The 27146-nt window shown below is 46.1% G+C and overlaps 27 non-coding genes across 27 annotated transcripts; all 27 read left to right on the forward strand.

Annotated features, from left to right (window-relative positions):
* The first annotated feature begins 11 nt into the window (after positions 1-11).
* trnai-uau (transfer RNA isoleucine (anticodon UAU)) lies at positions 12-105 on the forward strand. The gene is made up of 2 exons: positions 12-49; positions 70-105. It is a non-coding gene; the product is annotated as a tRNA-Ile (tRNA).
* Positions 106-530: 425 nt separating this feature from the next.
* trnai-uau (transfer RNA isoleucine (anticodon UAU)) lies at positions 531-624 on the forward strand. Its single transcript has 2 exons — positions 531-568; positions 589-624. It is a non-coding gene; the product is annotated as a tRNA-Ile (tRNA).
* Positions 625-1050: 426 nt separating this feature from the next.
* On the forward strand, positions 1051-1144 carry trnai-uau (transfer RNA isoleucine (anticodon UAU)). The gene is made up of 2 exons: positions 1051-1088; positions 1109-1144. It is a non-coding gene; the product is annotated as a tRNA-Ile (tRNA).
* A 424-nt stretch (positions 1145-1568) lies between these two features.
* On the forward strand, positions 1569-1662 carry trnai-uau (transfer RNA isoleucine (anticodon UAU)). The gene is made up of 2 exons: positions 1569-1606; positions 1627-1662. It is a non-coding gene; the product is annotated as a tRNA-Ile (tRNA).
* Positions 1663-2604: 942 nt separating this feature from the next.
* trnai-uau (transfer RNA isoleucine (anticodon UAU)) lies at positions 2605-2698 on the forward strand. The gene is made up of 2 exons: positions 2605-2642; positions 2663-2698. It is a non-coding gene; the product is annotated as a tRNA-Ile (tRNA).
* A 425-nt stretch (positions 2699-3123) lies between these two features.
* On the forward strand, positions 3124-3217 carry trnai-uau (transfer RNA isoleucine (anticodon UAU)). The gene is made up of 2 exons: positions 3124-3161; positions 3182-3217. It is a non-coding gene; the product is annotated as a tRNA-Ile (tRNA).
* A 942-nt stretch (positions 3218-4159) lies between these two features.
* trnai-uau (transfer RNA isoleucine (anticodon UAU)) lies at positions 4160-4253 on the forward strand. The gene is made up of 2 exons: positions 4160-4197; positions 4218-4253. It is a non-coding gene; the product is annotated as a tRNA-Ile (tRNA).
* A 4045-nt stretch (positions 4254-8298) lies between these two features.
* trnai-uau (transfer RNA isoleucine (anticodon UAU)) lies at positions 8299-8392 on the forward strand. The gene is made up of 2 exons: positions 8299-8336; positions 8357-8392. It is a non-coding gene; the product is annotated as a tRNA-Ile (tRNA).
* Positions 8393-9333: 941 nt separating this feature from the next.
* trnai-uau (transfer RNA isoleucine (anticodon UAU)) lies at positions 9334-9427 on the forward strand. The gene is made up of 2 exons: positions 9334-9371; positions 9392-9427. It is a non-coding gene; the product is annotated as a tRNA-Ile (tRNA).
* A 425-nt stretch (positions 9428-9852) lies between these two features.
* On the forward strand, positions 9853-9946 carry trnai-uau (transfer RNA isoleucine (anticodon UAU)). Its single transcript has 2 exons — positions 9853-9890; positions 9911-9946. It is a non-coding gene; the product is annotated as a tRNA-Ile (tRNA).
* A 424-nt stretch (positions 9947-10370) lies between these two features.
* trnai-uau (transfer RNA isoleucine (anticodon UAU)) lies at positions 10371-10464 on the forward strand. The gene is made up of 2 exons: positions 10371-10408; positions 10429-10464. It is a non-coding gene; the product is annotated as a tRNA-Ile (tRNA).
* A 425-nt stretch (positions 10465-10889) lies between these two features.
* Positions 10890-10983, forward strand: trnai-uau (transfer RNA isoleucine (anticodon UAU)). The gene is made up of 2 exons: positions 10890-10927; positions 10948-10983. It is a non-coding gene; the product is annotated as a tRNA-Ile (tRNA).
* A 425-nt stretch (positions 10984-11408) lies between these two features.
* Positions 11409-11502, forward strand: trnai-uau (transfer RNA isoleucine (anticodon UAU)). Its single transcript has 2 exons — positions 11409-11446; positions 11467-11502. It is a non-coding gene; the product is annotated as a tRNA-Ile (tRNA).
* A 423-nt stretch (positions 11503-11925) lies between these two features.
* trnai-uau (transfer RNA isoleucine (anticodon UAU)) lies at positions 11926-12019 on the forward strand. Its single transcript has 2 exons — positions 11926-11963; positions 11984-12019. It is a non-coding gene; the product is annotated as a tRNA-Ile (tRNA).
* A 425-nt stretch (positions 12020-12444) lies between these two features.
* On the forward strand, positions 12445-12538 carry trnai-uau (transfer RNA isoleucine (anticodon UAU)). The gene is made up of 2 exons: positions 12445-12482; positions 12503-12538. It is a non-coding gene; the product is annotated as a tRNA-Ile (tRNA).
* A 942-nt stretch (positions 12539-13480) lies between these two features.
* On the forward strand, positions 13481-13574 carry trnai-uau (transfer RNA isoleucine (anticodon UAU)). The gene is made up of 2 exons: positions 13481-13518; positions 13539-13574. It is a non-coding gene; the product is annotated as a tRNA-Ile (tRNA).
* A 1454-nt stretch (positions 13575-15028) lies between these two features.
* trnai-uau (transfer RNA isoleucine (anticodon UAU)) lies at positions 15029-15122 on the forward strand. The gene is made up of 2 exons: positions 15029-15066; positions 15087-15122. It is a non-coding gene; the product is annotated as a tRNA-Ile (tRNA).
* Positions 15123-15547: 425 nt separating this feature from the next.
* Positions 15548-15641, forward strand: trnai-uau (transfer RNA isoleucine (anticodon UAU)). Its single transcript has 2 exons — positions 15548-15585; positions 15606-15641. It is a non-coding gene; the product is annotated as a tRNA-Ile (tRNA).
* A 424-nt stretch (positions 15642-16065) lies between these two features.
* On the forward strand, positions 16066-16159 carry trnai-uau (transfer RNA isoleucine (anticodon UAU)). Its single transcript has 2 exons — positions 16066-16103; positions 16124-16159. It is a non-coding gene; the product is annotated as a tRNA-Ile (tRNA).
* Positions 16160-17100: 941 nt separating this feature from the next.
* Positions 17101-17194, forward strand: trnai-uau (transfer RNA isoleucine (anticodon UAU)). The gene is made up of 2 exons: positions 17101-17138; positions 17159-17194. It is a non-coding gene; the product is annotated as a tRNA-Ile (tRNA).
* Positions 17195-18648: 1454 nt separating this feature from the next.
* Positions 18649-18742, forward strand: trnai-uau (transfer RNA isoleucine (anticodon UAU)). The gene is made up of 2 exons: positions 18649-18686; positions 18707-18742. It is a non-coding gene; the product is annotated as a tRNA-Ile (tRNA).
* A 424-nt stretch (positions 18743-19166) lies between these two features.
* trnai-uau (transfer RNA isoleucine (anticodon UAU)) lies at positions 19167-19260 on the forward strand. Its single transcript has 2 exons — positions 19167-19204; positions 19225-19260. It is a non-coding gene; the product is annotated as a tRNA-Ile (tRNA).
* Positions 19261-20203: 943 nt separating this feature from the next.
* Positions 20204-20297, forward strand: trnai-uau (transfer RNA isoleucine (anticodon UAU)). The gene is made up of 2 exons: positions 20204-20241; positions 20262-20297. It is a non-coding gene; the product is annotated as a tRNA-Ile (tRNA).
* A 425-nt stretch (positions 20298-20722) lies between these two features.
* Positions 20723-20816, forward strand: trnai-uau (transfer RNA isoleucine (anticodon UAU)). The gene is made up of 2 exons: positions 20723-20760; positions 20781-20816. It is a non-coding gene; the product is annotated as a tRNA-Ile (tRNA).
* Positions 20817-21758: 942 nt separating this feature from the next.
* trnai-uau (transfer RNA isoleucine (anticodon UAU)) lies at positions 21759-21852 on the forward strand. Its single transcript has 2 exons — positions 21759-21796; positions 21817-21852. It is a non-coding gene; the product is annotated as a tRNA-Ile (tRNA).
* A 424-nt stretch (positions 21853-22276) lies between these two features.
* Positions 22277-22370, forward strand: trnai-uau (transfer RNA isoleucine (anticodon UAU)). The gene is made up of 2 exons: positions 22277-22314; positions 22335-22370. It is a non-coding gene; the product is annotated as a tRNA-Ile (tRNA).
* Positions 22371-26427: 4057 nt separating this feature from the next.
* trnai-uau (transfer RNA isoleucine (anticodon UAU)) lies at positions 26428-26521 on the forward strand. The gene is made up of 2 exons: positions 26428-26465; positions 26486-26521. It is a non-coding gene; the product is annotated as a tRNA-Ile (tRNA).
* The last annotated feature ends 625 nt before the right edge of the window (positions 26522-27146 follow it).

Raw genomic sequence — 27146 nt, forward strand, 5'->3', positions numbered from 1 at the left:
CTTCTTTAGCAGCTCCTGTGGCGCAATCGGTTAGCGTGTGGTACTTATACAACAGTATGCAGCGAAGCAATGCCGAGGTTGTGAGTTCGAGCCTCACCAGGAGCAAATAATTTTCTTGAACCCTCTGCCTGTCTATTTCTTGTACCTGAAAGGAGGATTTTTCAATCCATTTAGGAGGACGTTTCACAAGTAATAGGTACGTTATCAGGATAACAGGTCAGAGTGCAGGCACAGCTAGGATTCAAACCCATATTCTCCTGTATCACCAGCTAAGCCTGACACGTCAGCAGTGCATGGTGGCAAGCCTGCTCGAATGTCCAAGTGCAAGGCTGTTTGCAAAGTGAGTTGGTGCATCGGGCGGATAAAAAAAATCGCCCACCATAAGGGTCAAACCAACGACTCTGAGAATATGAGTCTCGTGCTCTACCGACTGAGTTAGCCAGGAAGCTCAATTGTAGAACTGACTTCCACCAAACACCGTATACCTCTTTTTTTGCAAAATATGGTGATCAGCGAGAGTTCCTTTAACAGCTCCTGTGGCGCAATCGGTTAGCGCGTGGTACTTATACAACAGTATGCAGCGAAGCAATGCTGAGGTTGTGAGTTCGAGCCTCACCAGGAACAAATAATTTTCTTGAACCCTCTGCCTGTCAATTTCTTTTCCAGAAAAGGAGCATTTTTCAATCCATTTAGGAGGACGTTTCACAAGTAATAGGTACTTTATCAGGATAACAGGTCAGAGTGCAGGCACAGCTAGGATTCAAACCCATATTCTCCTGTATCACCAGCTAAGCCTGACACGTCAGCAGTGCATGGTGGCAAGCCTGCTCGAATGTCCAAGTGCAAGGCTGTTTGCAAAGTGAGTTGGTGCATCGGGCGGATAAAAAAAAATCGCCCACCATAAGGGTCAAACCAACGACTCTGAGAATATGAGTCTCGTGCTCTACCGACTGAGTTAGCCAGGAAGCTCAATTGTAGAACTGACTTCGACCGAACACCGTATACCTCTTTTTTTGCAAAATATGGTGATCAGCGAGAGTGTCTTTAACAGCTCCTGTGGCGCAATCGGTTAGCGCGTGGTACTTATACAACAGTATGCAGCGAATCAATGCCGAGTTTGTGAGTTCAAGCTTCACCAGGAGCAAGTAATTTTCTTGAACCCTCTGCCTGTCAATTTCTTTTCCAGAAAAGGAGCATTTTTCAATCCATTTAGGAGGACGTTTCACAAGTAATAGGTACTTTATCAGGATAACAGGTCAGAGTGCAGGCACAGCTAGGATTCAAACCCATATTCTCCTGTATCACCAGCTAAGCCTGACACGTCAGCAATGCATGGTGGCAAGCCTGCTCGAATGTCCAAGTGCAAGGCTGTTTGCAAAGTGAGTTGGTGCATCGGCGGATAAAAAAAAATCGCCCACCATAAGGGTCAAACCAACGACTCTGAGAATATGAGTCTCGTGCTCTACCGACTGAGTTAGCCAGGAAGCTCAATTGTAGAACTGACTTCGACCGAACACCGTATACCTCTTTTTTGCAAAATATGGTGATCAGCGAGAGTGTCTTTAACAGCTCCTGTGGCGCAATCGGTTAGCGCGTGGTACTTATACAACAGTATGCAGCGAAGCAATGCCGAGGTTGTGAGTTCGAGCCTCACCAGGAACAAATAATTTTCTTGAACCCTCTGCCTGTCAATTTCTTTTCCAGAAAAGGAGCATTTTTCAATCCATTTAGGAGGACGTTTCACAAGTAATAGGTACTTTATCAGGATAACCGGTCAGAGTGCAGGCACAGCTATGATTCAAACCCATATTCTCCTGTATCACCAGCAATGCCTGACACGTCAGCAGTGCAGGGTGGCAAGCCTGCTCGAAAGTCCAAGCTGATGGCAATTTGCAAAGTGAGTTGGTGCTTCGGCGGAGAAAAGAAGCACTCAAGGTGTGCTTCGAACCCACGAATCTGATATTTTGCGTCTCTTGCTCTACCGACTGAGGTAGCCAGGAAGCTATATTGAAGTACTGACTTGCACCGAAAATCGTACAGCTCTGTTTGTGCAAAATATGGTGATCAGCGAGAGTGCTTTTAGTGGCTCCTGTGGCGCAATCGGATTGCGTGTGGTACTTATACAACAGCATGCAGTGAATCAATGCCGAGTTTGTGAGTTCAAGCTTCACCAGGAGCAAGTCACTTACTTAAAGCCTCTGCCTGTCAATTTCTTGTACCTGAAAGGAGGATTTTTCAATCCATTTAGGAGGACGTTTCACAAGTAATAGGTACGTTATTAGGATAACAGGTCAGAGTGCAGGCACAGCTAGGATTCAAACCCATATTCTCCTGTATCACCAGCTAAGCCTGACACGTCAGCAATGCATGGTGGCAAGCCTGCTCGAATGTCCAAGTGCAAGGCTGTTTGCAAAGTGAGTTGGTGCATCGGCGGATAAAAAAGAATCGCCCACCATAAGGGTCAAACCAACGACTCTGAGAATATGAGTCTCGTGCTCTACCGACTGAGTTAGCCAGGAAGCTCAATTGTAGAACTGACTTCAACCAAACACCGTATAACTCTTTTTTTGCAAAATATGGTGATCAGCGAGAGTTCCTTTAACAGCTCCTGTGGCGCAATCGGTTAGCGCGTGGTACTTATACAACAGTATGCAGCGAAGCAATGCCGAGGTTGTGAGTTCGAGCCTCACCAGGAACAAATAATTTTCTTGAACCCTCTGCCTGTCAATTTCTTTTCCAGAAAAGGAGCATTTTTCAATCCATTTAGGAGGACGTTTCACAAGTAATAGGTACTTTATCAGGATAACAGGTCAGAGTGCAGGCACAGCTAGGATTCAAACCCATATTCTCCTGTATCACCAGCTAAGCCTGACACGTCAGCAATGCATGGTGGCAAGCCTGCTCGAATGTCCAAGTGCAAGGCTGTTTGCAAAGTGAGTTGGTGCATCGGCGGATAAAAAAAAATCGCCCACCATAAGGGTCAAACCAACGACTCTGAGAATATGAGTCTCGTGCTCTACCGACTGAGTTAGCCAGGAAGCTCAATTGTAGAACTGACTTCGACCGAACACCGTATACCTCTTTTTTTGCAAATTATGGTGATCAGCGAGAGTGTCTTTAACAGCTCCTGTGGCGCAATCGGTTAGCGCGTGGTACTTATACAACAGTATGCAGCGAAGCAATGCCGAGGTTGTGAGTTCGAGCCTCACCAGGAACAAATAATTATCTTGACCCCTCTGCCTGTCAATTTCTTTTCCAGAAAAGGAGCATTTTTCAATCCATTTAGGAGGACGTTTCACATGTATTAGGTACTTTATCAGGATAACCGGTCAGAGTGCAGGCACAGCTATGATTCAAACCCATATTCTCCTGTATCACCAGCAATGCCTGACACGTCAGCAGTGCAGGGTGGCAAGCCTGCTCGAAAGTCCAAGCTGATGGCAATTTGCAAAGTGAGTTGGTGCTTCGGCGGAGAAAAGAACCACTCAAGGTGTGGCTCGAACCCACGACTCAGACATTTTGCGTCTCTTGCTCTACCGACTGAGGTAGCCAAGAAGCTCAATTGAAGTACTGACTTTCACCGAATATCGTACAGCTCTGTTTGTGCAAAATATGGTGATCAGCGAGAGTGCTTTTAGTGGCTCCTGTGGCGCAATCGGATTGCGTGTGGTACTTATACAACAGTATGCAGTGAATCAATGCCGAGGTTGTGAGTTCAAGCTTCACCAGGAGCAAGTCACTTACTTAAAGCCTCTGCCTGTCAATTTCTTGTACCTGAAAGGAGGATTTTTCAATCCATTTCGGAGGACGTTTCACAAGTAATAGGTACGTTATTAGGATAACAGGTCAGAGTGCAGGCACAGCTAGGATTCAAACCCATATTCTCCTGTATCACCAGCTAAGCCTGACACGTCAGCAATGCATGGTGGCAAGCCTGCTCGAATCTCCAAGTGCAAGGCTGTTTGCAAAGTGAGTTGGTGCATCGGCGGATAAAAAAAAATCGCCCACCATAAGGGTCAAACCAACGACTCTGAGAATATGAGTCTCGTGCTCTACCGACTGAGTTAGCCAGGAAGCTCAATTGTAGAACTGACTTCGACCGAACACCGTATACCTCTTTTTTTGCAAAATATGGTGATCAGCGAGAGTGTCTTTAACAGCTCCTGTGGCGCAATCGGTTAGCGCGTGGTACTTATACAACAGTATGCAGCGAAGCAATGCCGAGGTTGTGAGTTCGAGCCTCACCAGGAACAAATAATTTTCTTGAACCCTCTGCCTGTCAATTTCTTTTCCAGAAAAGGAGCATTTTTCAATCCATTTAGGAGGACGTTTCACAAGTAATAGGTACTTTATCAGGATAACCGGTCAGAGTGCAGGCACAGCTATGATTCAAACCCATATTCTCCTGTATCACCAGCAATGCCTGACACGTCAGCAGTGCAGGGTGGCAAGCCTGCTCGAAAGTCCAAGCTGATGGCAATTTGCAAAGTGCGTTGGTGCTTCGGCGGAGAAAAGAAGCACTCAAGGTGTGCTTCGAACCCACGATTCAGATATTTTGCGTCTCTTGCTCTGCTGACTGAGGTAGCCAGGAAGCTATATTGAAGTACTGACTTGCACCGAAAATCGTACAGCTCTGTTTGTGCAAAATATGGTGATCAGCGAGAGTGCTTTTAGTGGCTCCTGTGGCGCAATCGGATTGCGTGTGGTACTTATACAACAGTATGCAGTGAATCAATGCCGAGGTTGTGAGTTCAAGCTTCACCAGGAGCAAGTCACTTACTTAAAGCCTCTGCCTGTCAATTTCTTGTACCTGAAAGGAGGATTTTTCAATCCATTTAGGAGGACGTTTCACAAGTAATAGGTACGTTATTAGGATAACAGGTCAGAGTGCAGGCACAGCTAGGATTCAAACGCATATTCTCCTGTATCACCAGCTAAGCCTGACACGTCAGCAATGCATGGTGGCAAGCCTGCTCGAATGTCCAAGTGCAAGGCTGTTTGCAAAGTGAGTTGGTGCATCGGCGGATAAAAAAAAATCGCCCACCATAAGGGTCAAACCAACGACTCTGAGAATATGAGTCTCGTGCTCTACCGACTGAGGTAGCCAGGAAGCTCAATTGTAGAACTGACTTCGACCGAACACCGTATAGCTCTGTTTTTGCAAAATATGGTGATCGGCGAGAGCATCTTTAACAGCTCCTCTGGCGCAATCGGATAGCGCGTGGTACTTATACAACAGTATGCAGCGAAGCAATGCCGAGGTTGTGAGTTCCAGCCTCACCAGGAGCAAGTAACTTTCTTGAACCCTCTGCCTGTCAATTTCTCTTCCAGAAAAGGAGGATTTTTTAATCCATTTAGGAGGACGTTTCACAAGTAACAGGTACTTTATCAGGATAAAATGTCAGAGTGCAGGCACAGCTATGATTCAAACCCATATTCTCCTGTATCACCAGCTATGCCTGACACGTCAGCAGTGCAGGGTGGCAAGCCTGCTCGAAAGTCCAAGCGGATGGCTGTTTGCAAAAGGAAACTGTTGGTGCTTTGACGGAGAAAAGAATTACCCAACGTGGGGGTCAAAACCGCAACCCTGAGATTAAGAGTATCATGCTCTACCGATTGAGCTAGCCAGGTACCTCAATTGTAATATTGACTTGGTCCGAATATCGTACAGCTCTTTTTGTGCAAAATATGGTGATCAGTGAGTGTGTTGTTGCTGATTCCTGTGGTGCAACCGGTTAGCCCGTGGTACTTATGCAGCGAAGCAATTCTGAGGTCGTGACTTCGAGCCTCACCAGGAGCAAGTAATTTTCTTGAACCCTCTGCCTGTCAATTTCTTGTACCTGAAAGGAGGATTTTTCAATCCATTTAGGAGGACGTTTCACAAGTAATAGGTACTTTATCAGGATAACAGGTCAGAGTGCAGGCACAGCTATGATTCAAACCCATATTCTCCTGTATCACCAGCAATGCCTGACACGTCAGCAGTGCAGGGTGGCAAGCCTGCTCGAAAGTCCAAGCTGATGGCAATTTGCAAAGTGAGTTGGTGCTTCGGCGGAGAAAAGAAGCACTCAAGGTGTGCTTCGAACCCACGAATCAGATATTTTGCGTCTCTTGCTCTACTGACTGAGGTAGCCAGGAAGCTATATTGAAGTACTGACTTGCACCGAAAATCGTACAGCTCTGTTTGTGCAAAATATGGTGATCAGCGAGAGTGCTTTTAGTGGCTCCTGTGGCGCAATCGGATTGCGTGTGGTACTTATACAACAGTATGCAGTGAATCAATGCCGAGGTTGTGAGTTCAAGCTTCACCAGGTGCAAGTCACTTACTTAAAGCCTCTGCCTGTCAATTTCTTGTACCTGAAAGGAGGATTTTTCAATCCATTTAGGAGGACGTTTCACAAGTAATAGGTACATTATTAGGATAACAGGTCAGAGTGCAGGCACAGCTAGGATTCAAACACATATTCTCCTGTATCACCAGCTAAGCCTGACACGTCAGCAATGCATGGTGGCAAGCCTGCTCGAATGTCCAAGTGCAAGGCTGTTTGCAAAGTGAGTTGGTGCATCGGCGGATAAAAAAAAATCGCCCACCATAAGGGTCAAACCAATGACTCTGAGATTATGAGTCTCGTGCTCTACCGACTGAGGTAGCCAGGAAGCTCAATTGTAGAACTGACTTCGACCGAACACCGTATAGCTCTTTTTTTGCAAAATATGGTGATCAGCGAGAGCATCTTTAACAGTTCCTGTGGCGCAATCGGTTGCGCCTGGTACTTATACAACAGTATGCAGCGAAGCAATGCCGAGGTTGTGAGTTCCAGCCTCACCAGGAGCAAGTAATTTTCTTGAACCCTCTGTCTGTCAATTTCTCTTCCAGAAAAGGAGGATTTTTTAATCCATTTAGGAGGACGTTTCACAAGTAACAGGTACTTTATTAGGATAAAATGTTAGAGTGCAGGCACAGCTATGATTCAAACCCATATTCTCCTGTATCACCAGCTATGCCCGACACGTCAGCAATGCAGGGTGGCAAGCCTGCTCGAAAGTCCAAGCGGATGGCTGTTTGCAAAGTGAAAGTTGGTGCTTCGACGGAGAAAAAGAATTACCCAACGTGGGGGTCAAAACCGCAACCCTGAGATTAAGAGTATCGTGCTCTACCGATTGAGCGAGCCAGGTACCTCAATTGTAATATTGACTTGGTCCGAATACCGTACAGCTCTTTTTGGGCAAAATATGGTGATCAGCGAGTGAGTTGTTCATGAAAGTCCTGTGGTGCAATCGGTTAGCCCGTGGTACTTATCCAGCAGTATGCAGCGAAGCAATGCTGAGGTCGTGACTTCGAGCCTCACCAGGAGCAAGTAATTTTCTTGAACCCTCTGCCTGTCAATTTCTTGTACCTGAAAGGAGGATTTTTCAATCCATTTAGGAGGACGTTTCACAAGTAATAGGTACTTTATCAGGATAACAGGTCAGAGTGCAGGCACAGCTATGATTCAAACCCATATTCTCCTGTATCACCAGCAATGCCTGACACGTCAGCAGTGCAGGGTGGCAAGCCTGCTCGAAAGTCCAAGCTGATGGCAATTTGCAAAGTGAGTTGGTGCTTCGGCGGAGAAAAGAAGCACTCAAGGTGTGCTTCGAACCCACGAATCAGATATTTTGCGTCTCTTGCTCTACTGACTGAGGTAGCCAGGAAGCTATATTGAAGTACTGACTTGCACCGAAAATCGTACAGCTCTGTTTGTGCAAAATATGGTGATCAGCGAGAGTGCTTTTAGTGGCTCCTGTGGCGCAATCGGATTGCGTGTGGTACTTATACAACAGTATGCAGTGAATCAATGCCGAGGTTGTGAGTTCAAGCTTCACCAGGAGCAAGTCACTTACTTAAAGCCTCTGCCTGTCAATTTCTTGTACCTGAAAGGAGGATTTTTCAATCCATTTAGGAGGACGTTTCACAAGTAATAGGTACGTTATTAGGATAACAGGTCAGAGTGCAGGCACAGCTAGGATTCAAACGCATATTCTCCTGTATCACCAGCTAAGCCTGACACGTCAGCAATGCATGGTGGCAAGCCTGCTCGAATGTCCAAGTGCAAGGCTGTTTGCAAAGTGAGTTGGTGCATCGGGCGGATAAAAAAAATCGCCCACCATAAGGGTCAAACCAACGACTCTGAGAATATGAGTCTCGTGCTCTACCGACTGAGTTAGCCAGGAAGCTCAATTGTAGAACTGACTTCGACCGAACACCGTATAGCTCTTTTTTGCAAAATATGGTGATCAGCGAGAGTTCCTTTAACAGCTCCTGTGGCGCAATCGGTTAGCGCGTGGTACTTATACAACAGTATGCAGCGAAGCAATGCCGAGGTTGTGAGTTCGAGCCTCACCAGGAACAAATAATTTTCTTGAACCCTCTGCCTGTCAATTTCTTTTCCAGAAAAGGAGCATTTTTCAATCCATTTCGGAGGACGTTTCACAAGTAATAGGTACTTTATCAGGATAACCGGTCAGAGTGCAGGCACAGCTATGATTCAAACCCATATTCTCCTGTATCACCAGCAATGCCTGACACGTCAGCAGTGCAGGGTGGCAAGCCTGCTCGAAAGTCCAAGCTGATGGCAATTTGCAAAGTGAGTTGGTGCTTCGGCGGAGAAAAGAAGCACTCAAGGTGTGCTTCGAACCCACGAATCTGATATTTTGCGTCTCTTGCTCTACCGACTGAGGTAGCCAGGAAGCTATATTGAAGTACTGACTTGCACCGAAAATCGTACAGCTCTGTTTGTGCAAAATATGGTGATCAGCGAGAGTGCTTTTAGTGGCTCCTGTGGCGCAATCGGATTGCGTGTGGTACTTATACAACAGTATGCAGTGAATCAATGCCGAGTTTGTGAGTTCAAGCTTCACCAGGAGCAAGTCACTTACTTAAAGCCTCTGCCTGTCAATTTCTTGTACCTGAAAGGAGGATTTTTCAATCCATTTAGGAGGACGTTTCACAAGTAATAGGTACGTTATTAGGATAACAGGTCAGAGTGCAGGCACAGCTAGGATTCAAACCCATATTCTCCTGTATCACCAGCTAAGCCTGACACGTCAGCAATGCATGGTGGCAAGCCTGCTCGAATGTCCAAGTGCAAGGCTGTTTGCAAAGTGAGTTGGTGCATCGGCGGATAAAAAAAATCGCCCACCATAAGGGTCAAACCAACGACTCTGAGAATATGAGTCTCGTGCTCTACCGACTGAGTTAGCCAGGAAGCTCAATTGTAGAACTGACTTCGACCAAACACCGTATACCTCTTTTTTTGCAAAATATGGTGATCAGCGAGAGTTCCTTTAACAGCTCCTGTGGCGCAATCGGTTAGCGCGTGGTACTTATACAACAGTATGCAGCGAAGCAATGCCGAGGTTGTGAGTTCGAGCCTCACCAGGAACAAATAATTTTCTTGAACCCTCTGCCTGTCAATTTCTTTTCCAGAAAAGGAGCATTTTTCAATCCATTTAGGAGGACGTTTCACAAGTAATAGGTACTTTATCAGGATAACAGGTCAGAGTGCAGGCACAGCTAGGATTCAAACCCATATTCTCCTGTATCACCAGCTAAGCCTGACACGTCAGCAATGCATGGTGGCAAGCCTGCTCGAATGTCCAAGTGCAAGGCTGTTTGCAAAGTGAGTTGGTGCATCGGCGGATAAAAAAAAATCGCCCACCATAAGGGTCAAACCAACAACTCTGAGAATATGAGTCTCGTGCTCTACCGACTGAGTTAGCCAGGAAGCTCAATTGTAGAACTGACTTCCACCAAACACCGTATACCTCTTTTTTTGCAAAATATGGTGATCAGCGAGAGTTCCTTTAACAGCTCCTGTGGCGCAATCGGTTAGCGCGTGGTACTTATACAACAGTATGCAGCGAAGCAATGCCGAGGTTGTGAGTTCGAGCCTCACCAGGAACAATTCATTTTCTTGAACCCTCTGCCTGTCAATTTCTTTTCCAAAAAAGGAGCATTTTTCAATCCATTTAGGAGGACGTTTCACAAGTAATAGGTACTTTATCAGGATAACAGGTCAGAGTGCAGGCACAGCTAGGATTCAAACCCATATTCTCCTGTATCACCAGCTAAGCCTGACACGTCAGCAATGCATGGTGGCAAGCCTGCTCGAATGTCCAAGTGCAAGGCTGTTTGCAAAGTGAGTTGGTGCATCGGCGGATAAAAAAAATTGCCCACCATAAGGGTCAAACCAACGACTCTGAGAATATGAGTCTCGTGCTCTACCGACTGAGTTAGCCAGGAAGCTCAATTGTAGAACTGACTTCGACCGAACACCGTATACCTCTTTTTTTGCAAATTATGGTGATCAGCGAGAGTGTCTTTAACAGCTCCTGTGGCGCAATCGGTTAGCGCGTGATACTTATACAACAGTATGCAGCGAAGCAATGCCGAGGTTGTGAGTTCGAGCCTCACCAGGAACAAATAAATTTCTTGAACCCTCTGCCTGTCAATTTCTTTTCCAGAAAAGGAGCATTTTTCAATCCATTTAGGAGGACGTTTCACAAGTAATAGGTACTTTATCAGGATAACAGGTCAGAGTGCAGGCACAGCTAGGATTCAAACCCATATTCTCCTGTATCACCAGCTAAGCCTGACACGTCAGCAGTGCAGGGTGGCAAGCCTGCTCGAATGTCCAAGTGCAAGGCTGTTTGCAAAGTGAGTTGGTGCTTCGGCGGATAAAAAAAAACGCCCACCATAAGGTGTCAAACCAACGACTCTGAGAATATGAGTCTCGTGCTCTACCGACTGAGTTAGCCAGGAAGCTCAATTGTAGAACTGACTTCGACCGAACACCGTATACCTCTTTTTTTGCAAATTATGGTGATCAGCGAGAGTGTCTTTAACAGCTCCTGTGGCGCAATCGGTTAGCGCGTGGTAGTTATACAACAGTATGCAGCGAAGCAATGCCGAGGTTGTGAGTTCGACCCTCACCAGGAACAAATAATTTTCTTGAACCCTCTGCCTGTCAATTTCTTGTACCTGAAAGGAGGATTTTTCAATCCATTTAGGAGGACGTTTCACAAGTAATAGGTACGTTATTAGGATAACAGGTCAGAGTGCAGGCACAGCTAGGATTCAAACCCATATTCTCCTGTATCACCAGCTAAGCCTGACACGTCAGCAATGCATGGTGGCAAGCCTGCTCGAATGTCCAAGTGCAAGGCTGTTTGCAAAGTGAGTTGGTGCATCGGCGGATAAAAAAAAATCGCCCACCATAAGGGTCAAACCAACGACTCTGAGAATATGAGTCTCGTGCTCTACCGACTGAGTTAGCCAGGAAGCTCAATTGTAGAACTGACTTCGACCGAACACCGTATACCTCTTTTTTTGCAAAATATGGTGATCAGCGAGAGTTCCTTTAACAGCTCCTGTGGCGCAATCGGTTAGCGCGTGGTACTTATACAACAGTATGCAGCGAAGCAATGCCGAGGTTGTGAGTTCGAGCCTCACCAGGAACAAATAATTTTCTTGAACCCTCTGCCTGTCAATTTCTTTTCCAGAAAAGGAGCATTTTTCAATCCATTTAGGAGGACGTTTCACAAGTAATAGGTACTTTATCAGGATAACAGGTCAGAGTGCAGGCACAGCTAGGATTCAAACCCATATTCTCCTGTATCACCAGCTAAGCCTGACACGTCAGCAATGCATGGTGGCAAGCCTGCTCGAATGTCCAAGTGCAAGGCTGTTTGCAAAGTGAGTTGGTGCATCGGCGGATAAAAAAAATTGCCCACCATAAGGGTCAAACCAACGACTCTGAGAATATGAGTCTCGTGCTCTACCGACTGAGGTAGCCAGGAAGCTCAATTGTAGAACTGACTTCGACCGAACATCGTATACCTCTTTTTTGCAAAATATGGTGATCAGCGAGAGTGTCTTTAACAGCTCCTGTGGCGCAATCGGTTAGCGCGTGGTACTTATACAACAGTATGCAGCGAAGCAATGCCGAGGTTGTGAGTTCGAGCCTCACCAGGAACAAATAAATTTCTTGAACCCTCTGCCTGTCAATTTCTTTTCCAGAAAAGGAGCATTTATCAATCCATTTAGGAGGACGTTTCACAAGTAATAGGTACTTTATCAGGATAACAGGTCAGAGTGCAGGCACAGCTAGGATTCAAACCCATATTCTCCTGTATCACCAGCTAAGCCTGACACGTCAGCAATGCATGGTGGCAAGCCTGCTCGAATGTCCAAGTGCAAGGCTGTTTGCAAAGTGAGTTGGTGCATCGGCGGATAAAAAAAAATCGCCCACCATAAGGGTCAAACCAACGACTCTGAGAATATGAGTCTCGTGCTCTACCGACTGAGTTAGCCAGGAAGCTCAATTGTAGAACTGACTTCGACCGAACACCGTATACCTCTTTTTTTGCAAATTATGGTGATCAGCGAGAGTGTCTTTAACAGCTCCTGTGGCGCAATCGGTTAGCGCGTGGTACTTATACAACAGTATGCAGCGAAGCAATGCCGAGGTTGTGAGTTCGAGCCTCACCAGGAACAACTAATTTTCTTGAACCCTCTGCCTGTCAATTTCTTTTCCAGAAAAGGAGCATTTTTCAATCCATTTAGGAGGACGTTTCACAAGTAATAGGTACTTTATCAGGATAACCGGTCAGAGTGCAGGCACAGCTATGATTCAAACCCATATTCTCCTGTATCACCAGCAATGCCTGACACGTCAGCAGTGCAGGGTGGCAAGCCTGCTCGAAAGTCCAAGCTGATGGCAATTTGCAAAGTGAGTTGGTGCTTCGGCGGAAAAAATAAGCACTCAAGGTGTGCTTCGAACCCACGAATCAGATATTTTGCGTCTCTTGCTCTACCGACTGAGGTAGCCAGGAAGCTATATTGAAGTACTGACTTGCACCGAAAATCGTACAGCTCTGTTTGTGCAAAATATGGTGATCAGCGAGAGTGCTTTTAGTGGCTCCTGTGGCGCAATCGGATTGCGTGTGGTACTTATACAACAGTATGCAGTGAATCAATGCCGAGTTTGTGAGTTCAAGCTTCACCAGGAGCAAGTCACTTACTTAAAGGCTCTGCCTGTCAATTACTTGTACCTGAAAGGAGGATTTTTCAATCCATTTAGGAGGACGTTTCACAAGTAATAGGTACGTTATTAGGATAACAGGTCAGAGTGCAGGCACAGCTAGGATTCAAACCCATATTCTCCTGTATCACCAGCTAAGCCTGACACGTCAGCAATGCATGGTGGCAAGCCTGCTCGAATGTCCAAGTGCAAGGCTGTTTGCAAAGTGAGTTGGTGCATCGGCGGATAAAAAAGAATCGCCCACCATAAGGGTCAAACCAACGACTCTGAGAATATGAGTCTCGTGCTCTACCGACTGAGTTAGCCAGGAAGCTCAATTGTAGAACTGACTTCAACCAAACACCGTATACCTCTTTTTTTGCAAAATATGGTGATCAGCGAGACTTCCTTTAACAGCTCCTGTGGCGCAATCGGTTAGCGCGTGGTACTTATACAACAGTATGCAGCGAAGCAATGCTGAGGTTGTGAGTTCGAGCCTCACCAGGAGCAAATAATTTTCTTGAACCCTCTGCCTGTCAATTTCTTTTCCAGAAAAGGAGCATTTTTCAATCCATTTAGGAGGACGTTTCACAAGTAATAGGTACTTTATCAGGATAACAGGTCAGAGTGCAGGCACAGCTAGGATTCAAACCCATATTCTCCTGTATCACCAGCTAAGCCTGACACGTCAGCAATGCATGGTGGCAAGCCTGCTCGAATGTCCAAGTGCAAGGCTGTTTGCAAAGTGAGTTGGTGCATCGGCGGAGAAAAGAAGCACTCAAGGTGTGCTTCGAACCCACGAATCTGATATTTTGCGTCTCTTGCTCTACCGACTGAGGTAGCCAGGAAGCTATATTGAAGTACTGACTTGCACCGAAAATCGTACAGCTCTGTTTGTGCAAAATATGGTGATCAGCGAGAGTGCTTTTAGTGGCTCCTGTGGCGCAATCGGATTGCGTGTGGTACTTATACAACAGTATGCAGTGAATCAATGCCGAGTTTGTGAGTTCAAGCTTCACCAGGAGCAAGTCACTTACTTAAAGCCTCTGCCTGTCAATTACTTGTACCTGAAAGGAGGATTTTTCAATCCATTTAGGAGGACGTTTCACAAGTAATAGGTACGTTATTAGGATAACAGGTCAGAGTGCAGGCACAGCTAGGATTCAAACCCATATTCTCCTGTATCACCAGCTAAGCCTGACACGTCAGCAATGCATGGTGGCAAGCCTGCTCGAATGTCCAAGTGCAAGGCTGTTTGCAAAGTGAGTTGGTGCATCGGCGGATAAAAAAAAATCGCCCACCATAAGGGTCAAACCAACGACTCTGAGAATATGAGTCTCGTGCTCTACCGACTGAGTTAGCCAGGAAGCTCAATTGTAGAACTGACTTCCACCGAACACCGTATACCTCTTTTTTGCAAAATATGGTGATCAGCGAGAGTTCCTTTAACAGCTCCTGTGGCGCAATCGGTTAGCCCGTGGTACTTATACAACAGTATGCAGCGAAGCAATGCTGAGGTTGTGAGTTCGAGCCTCACCAGGAACAAATAATTTTCTTGAACCCTCTGCCTGTCAATTTCTTTTCCAGAAAAGGAGCATTTTTCAATCCATTTAGGAGGACGTTTCACAAGTAATAGGTACTTTATCAGGATAACAGGTCAGAGTGCAGGCACAGCTAGGATTCAAACCCATATTCTCCTGTATCACCAGCTAAGCCTGACACGTCAGCAGTGCATGGTGGCAAGCCTGCTCGAATGTCCAAGTGCAAGGCTGTTTGCAAAGTGAGTTGGTGCATCGGCGGATAAAAAAAATCGCCCACCATAAAGGGTCAAACCAACGACTCTGAGAATATGAGTCTCGTGCTCTACCGACTGAGTTAGCCAGGAAGCTCAATTGTAGAACTGACTTCGACCGAAGATACCTCTTTTTTGCAAAATATGGTGATCAGCGAGAGTGCCTTTAACAGCTCCTGTGGCGCAATCGGTTAGCGCGTGGTACTTATACAACAGTATGCAGCGAAGCAATGCCGAGGTTGTGAGTTCGAGCCTCACCAGGAACAAATAATTTTCTTGAACCCTCTGCCTGTCAATTTCTTTTCCAGAAAAGGAGCATTTTTCAATCCATTTAGGAGGACGTTTCACAAGTAATAGGTACTTTATCAGGATAACCGGTCAGAGTGCAGGCACAGCTAGGATTCAAACCCATATTCTCCTGTATCACCAGCTAAGCCTGACACGTCAGCAATGCATGGTGGCAAGCCTGCTCGAATGTCCAAGTGCAAGGCTGTTTGCAAAGTGATTTGGTGCATCGGGCGGATAAAAAAAATCGCCCACCATAAGGGTCAAACCAACGACTCTGAGAATATGAGTCTCGTGCTCTACCGACTGAGTTAGCCAGGAAGCTCAATTGTAGAACTGACTTCGACCGAACACCGTATACCTCTTTTTTTGCAAATTATGGTGATCAGCGAGAGTGTCTTTAACAGCTCCTGTGGCGCAATCGGTTAGCGCGTGGTACTTATACAACAGTATGCAGCGAAGCAATGCCGAGGTTGTGAGTTCGAGCCTCACCAGGATCAAATAAATTTCTTGAACCCTCTGCCTGTCAATTTCTTTTCCAGAAAAGGAGCATTTATCAATCCATTTAAGAGGACGTTTCACAAGTAATAGGTACTTTATCAGGATAACAGGTCAGAGTGCAGGCACAGCTAGGATTCAAACCCATATTCTCCTGTATCACCAGCTAAGCCTGACACGTCAGCAATGCATGGTGGCAAGCCTGCTCGAATGTCCAAGTGCAAGGCTGTTTGCAAAGTGAGTTGGTGCATCGGCGGATAAAAAAAAATCGCCCACCATAAGGGTCAAACCAACGACTCTGAGAATATGAGTCTCGTGCTCTACCGACTGAGTTAGCCAGGAAGCTCAATTGTAGAACTGACTTCGACCGAACACCGTATACCTCTTTTTTGCAAAATATGGTGATCAGCGAGAGTGCCTTTAACAGCTCCTGTGGCGCAATCGGTTAGCGCGTGGTACTTATACAACAGTATGCAGCGAAGCAATGCCGAGGTTGTGAGTTCGAGCCTCACCAGGAACAAATAATTTTCTTGAACCCTCTGCCTGTCAATTTCTTTTCCAGAAAAGGAGCATTTTTCAATCCATTTAGGAGGACGTTTCACAAGTAATAGGTACTTTATCAGGATAACCGGTCAGAGTGCAGGCACAGCTATGATTCAAACCCATATTCTCCTGTATCACCAGCAATGCCTGACACGTCAGCAGTGCAGGGTGGCAAGCCTGCTCGAAAGTCCAAGCTGATGGCAATTTGCAAAGTGAGTTGGTGCTTCGGCGGAAAAAATAAGCACTCAAGGTGTGCTTCGAACCCACGAATCAGATATTTTGCGTCTCTTGCTCTACCGACTGAGGTAGCCAGGAAGCTATATTGAAGTACTGACTTGCACCGAAAATCGTACAGCTCTGTTTGTGCAAAATATGGTGATCAGCGAGAGTGCTTTTAGTGGCTCCTGTGGCGCAATCGGATTGCGTGTGGTACTTATACAACAGTATGCAGTGAATCAATGCCGAGTTTGTGAGTTCAAGCTTCACCAGGAGCAAGTCACTTACTTAAAGCCTCTGCCTGTCAATTTCTTGTACCTGAAAGGAGGATTTTTCAATCCATTTAGGAGGACGTTTCACAAGTAATAGGTACGTTATTAGGATAACAGGTCAGAGTGCAGGCACAGCTAGGATTCAAACCCATATTCTCCTGTATCACCAGCTAAGCCTGACACGTCAGCAATGCATGGTGGCAAGCCTGCTCGAATGTCCAAGTGCAAGGCTGTTTGCAAAGTGAGTTGGTGCATCGGCGGATAAAAAAGAATCGCCCACCATAAGGGTCAAACCAACGACTCTGAGAATATGAGTCTCGTGCTCTACCGACTGAGTTAGCCAGGAAGCTCAATTGTAGAACTGACTTCGACCGAACACCGTATACCTCTTTTTTGCAAAATATGGTGATCAGCGAGACTTCCTTTAACAGCTCCTGTGGCGCAATCGGTTAGCGCGTGGTACTTATACAACAGTATGCAGCGAAGCAATGCTGAGGTTGTGAGTTCGAGCCTCACCAGGAGCAAATAATTTTCTTGAACCCTCTGCCTGTCAATTTCTTTTCCAGAAAAGGAGCATTTTTCAATCCATTTAGGAGGACGTTTCACAAGTAATAGGTACTTTATCAGGATAACAGGTCAGAGTGCAGGCACAGCTAGGATTCAAACCCATATTCTCCTGTATCACCAGCTAAGCCTGACACGTCAGCAATGCATGGTGGCAAGCCTGCTCGAATGTCCAAGTGCAAGGCTGTTTGCAAAGTGAGTTGGTGCTTCGGCGGAGAAAAGAAGCACTCAAGGTGTGCTTCGAACCCACGAATCTGATATTTTGCGTCTCTTGCTCTACCGACTGAGGTAGCCAGGAAGCTATATTGAAGTACTGACTTGCACCGAAAATCGTACAGCTCTGTTTGTGCAAAATATGGTGATCAGCGAGAGTGCTTTTAGTGGCTCCTGTGGCGCAATCGGATTGCGTGTGGTACTTATACAACAGTATGCAGTGAATCAATGCCGAGTTTGTGAGTTCAACCTTCACCAGGAGCAAGTCACTTACTTAAAGCCTCTGCCTGTCAATTTCTTGTACCTGAAAGGAGGATTTTTCAATCCATTTAGGAGGACGTTTCACAAGTAATAGGTACGTTATTAGGATAACAGGTCAGAGTGCAGGCACAGCTAGGATTCAAACCCATATTCTCCTGTATCACCAGCTAAGCCTGACACGTCAGCAATGCATGGTGGCAAGCCTGCTCGAATGTCCAAGTGCAAGGCTGTTTGCAAAGTGAGTTGGTGCATCGGCGGATAAAAAAAAATCGTCCACCATAAGGGTCAAACCAACGACTCTGAGAATATGAGTCTCGTGCTCTACCGACTGAGTTAGCCAGGAAGCTCAATTGTAGAACTGACTTCCACCAAACACCGTATACCTCTTTTTTTGCAAAATATGGTGATCAGCGAGAGTTCCTTTAACAGCTCCTGTGGCGCAATCGGTTAGCCCGTGGTACTTATACAACAGTATGCAGCGAAGCAATGCTGAGGTTGTGAGTTCGAGCCTCACCAGGAACAAATAATTTTCTTGAACCCTCTGCCTGTCAATTTCTTTTCCAGAAAAGGAGCATTTTTCAATCCATTTAGGAGGACGTTTCACAAGTAATAGGTACTTTATCAGGATAACAGGTCAGAGTGCAGGCACAGCTAGGATTCAAACCCATATTCTCCTGTATCACCAGCTAAGCCTGACACGTCAGCAATGCATGGTGGCAAGCCTGCTCGAATGTCCAAGTGCAAGGCTGTTTGCAAAGTGAGTTGGTGCATCGGCGGATAAAAAAAAATCGCCCACCATAAAGGTCAAACCAACGACTCTGAGAATATGAGTCTCGTGCTCTACCGACTGAGTTAGCCAGGAAGCTCAATTGTAGAACTGACTTCGACCGAATACCTCTTTTTTTGCAAAATATGGTGATCAGCGAGAGTTCCTTTAACAGCTCCTGTGGCGCAATCGGTTAGCGCGTGGTACTTATACAACAGTATGCAGCGAAGCAATGCCGAGGTTGTGAGTTCGAGCCTCACCAGGAACAAATAATTTTCTTGAACCCTCTGCCTGTCAATTTCTTTTCCAGAAAAGGAGCATTTTTCAATCCATTTAGGAGGACGTTTCACAAGTAATAGGTACTTTATCAGGATAACCGGTCAGAGTGCAGGCACAGCTAGGATTCAAACCCATATTCTCCTGTATCACCAGCTAAGCCTAACACGTCAGCAATGCATGGTGGCAAGCCTGCTCGAATGTCCAAGTGCAAGGCTGTTTGCAAAGTGAGTTGGTGCATCGGCGGATAAAAAAAATCGCCCACCATAAGGGTCAAACCAACGACTCTGAGAATATGAGTCTCGTGCTCTACCGACTGAGTTAGCCAGGAAGCTCAATTGTAGAACTGACTTCGACCGAACACCGTATACCTCTTTTTTTGCAAATTATGGTGATCAGCGAGCGTGTCTTTAACAGCTCCTGTGGCGCAATCGGTTAGCGCGTGGTACTTATACAACAGTATGCAGCGAAGCAATGCCGAGGTTGTGAGTTCGAGCCTCACCAGGAACAAATAATTTTCTTGAACCCTCTGCCTGTCAATTTCTTTTCCAGAAAAGGAGCATTTTTCAATCCATTTAGGAGGACGTTTCACATGTAATAGGTACTTTATCAGGATAACCGGTCAGAGTGCAGGCACAGCTATGATTCAAACCCATATTCTCCTGTATCACCAGCAATGCCTGACACGTCAGCAGTGCAGGGTGGCAAGCCTGCTCGAAAGTCCAAGCTGATGGCAATTTGCAAAGTGAGTTGGTGCTTCGGCGGAGAAAAGAAGCACTCAAGGTGTGCTTCGAACCCACGAATCTGATATTTTGCGTCTCTTGCTCTACCGACTGAGGTAGCCAGGAAGCTATATTGAAGTACTGACTTGCACCGAAAATCGTACAGCTCTGTTTGTGCAAAATATGGTGATCAGCGAGAGTGCTTTTAGTGGCTCCTGTGGCGCAATCGGATTGCGTGTGGTACTTATACAATAGCATGCAGTGAATCAATGCCGAGTTTGTGAGTTCAAGCTTCACCAGGAGCAAGTCACTTACTTAAAGCCTCTGCCTGTCAATTACTTGTACCTGAAAGGAGGATTTTTCAATCCATTTAGGAGGACGTTTCACAAGTAATAGGTACGTTATTAGGATAACAGGTCAGAGTGCAGGCACAGCTAGGATTCAAACCCATATTCTCCTGTATCACCAGCTAAGCCTGACACGTCAGCAATGCATGGTGGCAAGCCTGCTCGAATGTCCAAATGCAAGGCTGTTTGCAAAGTGAGTTGGTGCATCGGGCGGATAAAAAAGAATCGCCCACCATAAGGGTCAAACCAACGACTCTGAGAATATGAGTCTCGTGCTCTACCGACTGAGTTAGCCAGGAAGCTCAATTGTAGAACTGACTTCAACCAAACACCGTATAACTCTTTTTTTGCAAAATATGGTGATCAGCGAGAGTTCCTTTAACAGCTCCTGTGGCGCAATCGGTTAGCGCGTGGTACTTATACAACAGTATGCAGCGAAGCAATGCCGAGGTTGTGAGTTCGAGCCTCACCAGGAACAAAGAATTTTCTTGAACCCTCTGCCTGTCAATTTCTTTTCCAGAAAAGGAGCATTTTTCAATCCATTTAGGAGGACGTTTCACAAGTAATAGGTACTTTATCAGGATAACAGGTCAGAGTGCAGGCACAGCTAGGATTCAAACCCATATTCTCCTGTATCACCAGCTAAGCCTGACACGTCAGCAATGCATGGTGGCAAGCCTGCTCGAATGTCCAAGTGCAAGGCTGTTTGCAAAGTGAGTTGGTGCATCGGCGGATAAAAAAAAATCGCCCACCATAAGGGTCAAACCAACGACTCTGAGAATATGAGTCTCGTGCTCTACCGACTGAGTTAGCCAGGAAGCTCAATTGTAGAACTGACTTCGACCGAACACCGTATACCTCTTTTTTTGCAAATTATGGTGATCAGCGAGAGTGTCTTTAACAGCTCCTGTGGCGCAATCGGTTAGCGCGTGGTACTTATACAACAGTATGCAGCGAAGCAATGCCGAGGTTGTGAGTTCGAGCCTCACCAGGAACAAATAATTATCTTGACCCCTCTGCCTGTCAATTTCTTTTCCAGAAAAGGAGCATTTTTCAATCCATTTAGGAGGACGTTTCACAAGTAATAGGTACTTTATCAGGATAACCGGTCAGAGTGCAGGCACAGCTATGATTCAAACCCATATTCTCCTGTATCACCAGCAATGCCTGACACGTCAGCAGTGCAGGGTGGCAAGCCTGCTCAAAAGTCCAAGCTGATGGCAATTTGCAAAGTGAGTTGGTGCTTCGGCGGAGAAAAGAACCACTCAAGGTGTGGCTCGAACCCACGACTCAGACATTTTGCGTCTCTTGCTCTACCGACTGAGGTAGCCAAGAAGCTCAATTGAAGTACTGACTTTCACCGAATATCGTACAGCTCTGTTTGTGCAAAATATGGTGATCAGCGAGAGTGCTTTTAGTGGCTCCTGTGGCGCAATCGGATTGCGTGTGGTACTTATACAACAGTATGCAGTGAATCAATGCCGAGGTTGTGAGTTCAAGCTTCACCAGGAGCAAGTCACTTACTTAAAGCCTCTGCCTGTCAATTTCTTCTACCTGAAAGGAGGATTTTTCAATCCATTTCGGAGGACGTTTCACAAGTAATAGGTACGTTATTAGGATAACAGGTCAGAGTGCAGGCACAGCTAGGATTCAAAACCATATTCTCCTGTATCACCAGCTAAGCCTGACACGTCAGCAGTGCAGGGTGGCAAGCCTGCTCGAATGTCCAAGTGCAAGGCTGTTTGCAAAGTGAGTTGGTGCATCGGGCGGATAAAAAAAAATCGCCCACCATAAGGGTCAAACCAACGACTCTGAGAATATGAGTCTCGTGCTCTACCGACTGAGTTAGCCAGGAAGCTCAATTGTAGAACTGACTTCGACCGAACATCGTATACCTCTTTTTTGCAAAATATGGTGATCAGCGAGAGTGTCTTTAACAGCTCCTGTGGCGCAATCGGTTAGCTCGTGGTACTTATACAACAGTATGCAGCGAAGCAATGCCGAGGTTGTGAGTTCGAGCCTCACCAGGAACAAATAATTTTCTTGAACCCTCTGCCTGTCAATTTCTTTTCCAGAAAAGGAGCATTTTTCAATCCATTTAGGAGGACGTTTCACAAGTAATAGGTACTTTATCAGGATAACCGGTCAGAGTGCAGGCACAGCTATGATTCAAACCCATATTCTCCTGTATCACCAGCAATGCCTGACACGTCAGCAGTGCAGGGTGGCAAGCCTGCTCGAATGTCCAAGTGCAAGGCTGTTTGCAAAGTGAGTTGGTGCATCGGCGGATAAAAAAAAATCGCCCACCATAAGGGTCAAACCAACGACTCTGAGAATATGAGTCTCGTGCTCTACCGACTGAGTTAGCCAGGAAGCTCAATTGTAGAACTGACTTCGACCGAACACCGTATACCTCTTTTTTGCAAATTATGGTGATCAGCGAGAGTGTCTTTAACAGCTCCTGTGGCGCAATCGGTTAGCGCGTGGTACTTATACAACAGTATGCAGCGAAGCAATGCCGAGGTTGTGAGTTCGAGCCTCACCAGGAACAAATAATTTTCTTGAACCCTCTGCCTGTCAATTTCTTTTCCAGAAAAGGAGCATTTTTCAATCCATTTAGGAGGACGTTTCACAAGTAATAGGTACTTTATCAGGATAACCGGTCAGAGTGCAGGCACAGCTATGATTCAAACCCATATTCTCCTGTATCACCAGCAATGCCTGACACGTCAGCAGTGCAGGGTGGCAAGCCTGCTCGAAAGTCCAAGCTGATGGCAGTTTGCAAAGTGAGTTGGTGCTTCGGCGGATAAAAAAAAGCCCACTCAAGGGTGCTTCGAACCAACGACTCAGATATTTTGCGTCTCTTGCTCTGCTGACTGAGGTAGCCAGGAAGCTATATTGAAGTACTGACTTGCACCGAAAATCGTACAGCTCTGTTTGTGCAAAATATGGTGATCAGCGAGAGTGCTTTTAGTGGCTCCTGTGGCGCAATCGGTTTGCGCGTGGTACTTATACAACAGTATGCAGTGAATCAATGCCGAGGTTGTGAGTTCGAGCTTCACCAGGAACAAGTCATTTACTTAAAGCCTCTGCCTGTCAATTTCTTGTACCTGAAAGGAGGAATTTTCAATCCATTTAGGAGGACGTTTCACAAGTAATAGGTACTTTATTAGGATAACAGGTCAGAGTGCAGGCACAGCTATGATTCAAACGCATATTCTCCTGTATCACCAGCTATGCCTGACACGTCAGCAGTGCAGGGTGGCAAGCCTGCTCGAAAGTCCAAGCTGAAGGCTGTTTGCAAAGTGAGTTGGTGCATCGGCGGATAAAAAAAATCGCCCACCATAAGGGGTCAAACCAATGACTCTGAGATTATGAGTCTCATGCTCTACCGACTGAGGTAGCCAGGAAGCTCAATTGAAGTACTGACTTGGACCGAATACCGTATAGCTCTGTTTGTGCAAAATATGGTGATCAGCGAGAGCTCTTTAACAGTTCCTGTGGCGCAATCGGATGCGCGTGGTACTTATACAACAGTATGCAGTGAATCAATGCCGAGGTTGTGAGTTCAAGCCTCACCAGGAGTAAGTTACTTTCTTGAACCCTCTGTCTGTCAATTTCTCTTCCAGAAAAGGAGGATTTTTTAATCCATTCAGGAGGACGTTTCACAAGTAACAGGTACGTTATTAGGATAAAAGGTCAGAGTGCAGGCACAGCTAGGATTCAAACCCATATTCTCCTGTATCACCAGCTTTGCCCGACACGTCAGCAATGCATGGTGGCAAGCCTGCTCGAAAGTCCAAGTGGATGGCTGTTTGCAAAGTGAAAGTTGGTGCTTTGGCGGAGAAAAGAATTACCCAACGTAGGGGTCAAACAACGCAACCCTGAGATTAAGAGTATCATGCTCTACCGATTGAGCGAGCCAGGTACCTCAATTGTAGTATTGACTTGGTCCGAATATCGAATACAGCTCTTTTTGGGCAAAATATGGTGATCAGCGAGTGAGTTGTTCATGAAATCCTGTGGCGCAATCGGTTAGCCCGTGGTACTTATACAGCAGTATGCAGCGAAGCAATGCTGAGGTCGTGAGTTCGAGCCTCACCAGGAGCAAGTAATTTTCTTGAACCCTCTGCCTGTCAATTTCTTGTACCTGAAAGGAGGATTTTTCAATCCATTTAGGAGGACGTTTCACAAGTAATAGGTACTTTATCAGGATAACCGGTCAGAGTGCAGGCACAGCTATGATTCAAACCCATATTCTCCTGTATCACCAGCAATGCCTGACACGTCAGCAGTGCAGGGTGGCAAGCCTGCTCGAAAGTCCAAGCTGATGGCAATTTGCAAAGTGAGTTGGTGCTTCGGGCGGAGAAAAGAAGCACTCAAGGTGTGCTTCGAACCCACGATTCAGATATTTTGCGTCTCTTGCTCTGCTGACTGAGGTAGCCAGGAAGCTATATTGAAGTACTGACTTGCACCGAAAATCGTACAGCTCTGTTTGTGCAAAATATGGTGATCAGCGAGAGTGCTTTTAGTGGCTCCTGTGGCGCAATCGGATTGCGTGTGGTACTTATACAACAGTATGCAGTGAATCAATGCCGAGGTTGTGAGTTCAAGCTTCACCAGGTGCAAGTCACTTACTTAAAGCCTCTGCCTGTCAATTTCTTGTACCTGAAAGGAGGATTTTTCAATCCATTTAGGAGGACGTTTCACAAGTAATAGGTACATTATTAGGATAACAGGTCAGAGTGCAGGCACAGCTAGGATTCAAACGCATATTCTCCTGTATCACCAGCTAAGCCTGACACATCAGCAATGCATGGTGGCAAGCCTGCTCGAATGTCCAAGTGCAAGGCTGTTTGCAAAGTGAGTTGGTGCATCGGCGGATAAAAAAAAATCGCCCACCATAAGGGTCAAACCAATGACTCTGAGATTATGAGTCTCATGCTCTACCGACTGAGGTAGCCAGGAAGCTCAATTGTAGTACTGACTTGGACCGAACACCGTATAGCTCTGTTTGTGCAAAATATGGTGATCGGCGAGAGCATCTTTAACAGTTCCTCTGGCGCAATCGGATGCGCCTGGTACTTATACAACAGTATGCAGTGAAGCAATGCCGAGGTTGTGAGTTCCATCCTCACCAGGAGTAAGTTACTTTCTTGAACCCTCTGTCTGTCAATTTCTCTTCCAGAAAAGGAGGATTTTTTAATCCATTCAGGAGGACGTTTCACAAGTAACAGGTACTTTATTAGGATAAAATGTTAGAGTGCAGGCACAGCTATGATTCAAACCCATATTCTCCTGTATCACCAGCTTTGCCCGACACGTCAGCAATGCAGGGTGGCAAGCCTGCTCGAAAGTCCAAGCGGATGGCTGTTTGCAAAAGGAAACTGTTGGTGCTTTGACGGAGAAAAGAATTACCCAACGTGGGGGTCAAAACCGCAACCCTGAGATTAAGAGTATCATGCTCTACCGATTGAGCGAGCCAGGTACCTCAATTGTAATATTGACTTGGTCCGAATATCGTACAGCTCTTTTTGGGCAAAATATGGTGATCAGTGAGTGAGTTGTTCATGAATCCTGTGGTGCAATCGGTTAGCCCGTGGTACTTATCCAGCAGTATGCAGCGAAGCAATGCTGAGGTCGTGACTTCGAGCCTCACCAGGAGCAAGTCATTTTCTTGAACCCTCTGCCTGTCTATTTCTTGTACCTGAAAGGAGGATTTTTCAATCCATTTAGGAGGACGTTTCACAAGTAATAGGTACTTTATCAGGATAACAGGTCAGAGTGCAGGCACAGCTATGATTCAAACCCATATTCTCCTGTATCACCAGCAATGCCTGACACGTCAGCAGTGCAGGGTGGCAAGCCTGCTCGAAAGTCCAAGCTGATGGCAATTTGCAAAGTGAGTTGGTGCTTCGGCGGAGAAAAGAAGCACTCAAGGTGTGCTTCGAACCCACGAATCAGATATTTTGCGTCTCTTGCTCTACTGACTGAGGTAGCCAGGAAGCTATATTGAAGTACTGACTTGCACCGAAAATCGTACAGCTCTGTTTGTGCAAAATATGGTGATCAGCGAGAGTGCTTTTAGTGGCTCCTGTGGCGCAATCGGATTGCGTGTGGTACTTATACAACAGTATGCAGTGAATCAATGCCGAGGTTGTGAGTTCAAGCTTCACCAGGAGCAAGTCACTTACTTAAAGCCTCTGCCTGTCAATTTCTTGTACCTGAAAGGAGGATTTTTCAATCCATTTAGGACGACGTTTCACAAGTAATAGGTACATTATTAGGATAACAGGTCAGAGTGCAGGCACAGCTAGGATTCAAACGCATATTCTCCTGTATCACCAGCTAAGCCTGACACATCAGCAATGCATGGTGGCAAGCCTGCTCGAATGTCCAAGTGCAAGGCTGTTTGCAAAGTGAGTTGGTGCATCGGCGGATAAAAAAAATCGCCCACCATAAGGGTCAAACCAACAACTCTGAGAATATGAGTCTCGTGCTCTACCGACTGAGTTAGCCAGGAAGCTCAATTGTAGAACTGACTTCGACCGAACACCGTATAGCTCTTTTTTTGCAAAATATGGTGATCAGCGAGAGTTCCTTTAACAGCTCCTGTGGCGCAATCGGTTAGCGCGTGGTACTTATACAACAGTATGCAGCGAAGCAATGCCGAGGTTGTGAGTTCGAGCCTCACCAGGAACAAATAATTTTCTTGAACCCTCTGCCTGTCAATTTCTTTTCCAGAAAAGGAGCATTTTTCAATCCATTTCGGAGGACGTTTCACAAGTAATAGGTACTTTATCAGGATAACCGGTCAGAGTGCAGGCACAGCTATGATTCAAACCCATATTCTCCTGTATCACCAGCAATGCCTGACACGTCAGCAGTGCAGGGTGGCAAGCCTGCTCGAAAGTCCAAGCTGATGGCAATTTGCAAAGTGAGTTGGTGCTTCGGCGGAGAAAAGAAGCACTCAAGGTGTGCTTTGAACCCACGAATCAGATATTTTGCGTCTCTTGCTCTACCGACTGAGGTAGCCAGGAAGCTATATTGAAGTACTGACTTGCACCGAAAATCGTACAGCTCTGTTTGTGCAAAATATGGTGATCAGCGAGAGTGCTTTTAGTGGCTCCTGTGGCGCAATCGGATTGCGTGTGGTACTTATACAACAGTATGCAGTGAATCAATGCCGAGGTTGTGAGTTCAAGCTTCACCAGGAGCAAGTCACTTACTTAAAGCCTCTGCCTGTCAATTTCTTGTACCTGAAAGGAGGATTTTTCAATCCATTTAGGAGGACGTTTCACAAGTAATAGGTACGTTATTAGGATAA

This window comes from Salmo salar, chromosome ssa12 (assembly GCF_905237065.1).
Source record: "Salmo salar chromosome ssa12, Ssal_v3.1, whole genome shotgun sequence".
Classification (NCBI taxonomy): Eukaryota; Metazoa; Chordata; class Actinopteri; order Salmoniformes; family Salmonidae; genus Salmo; species Salmo salar.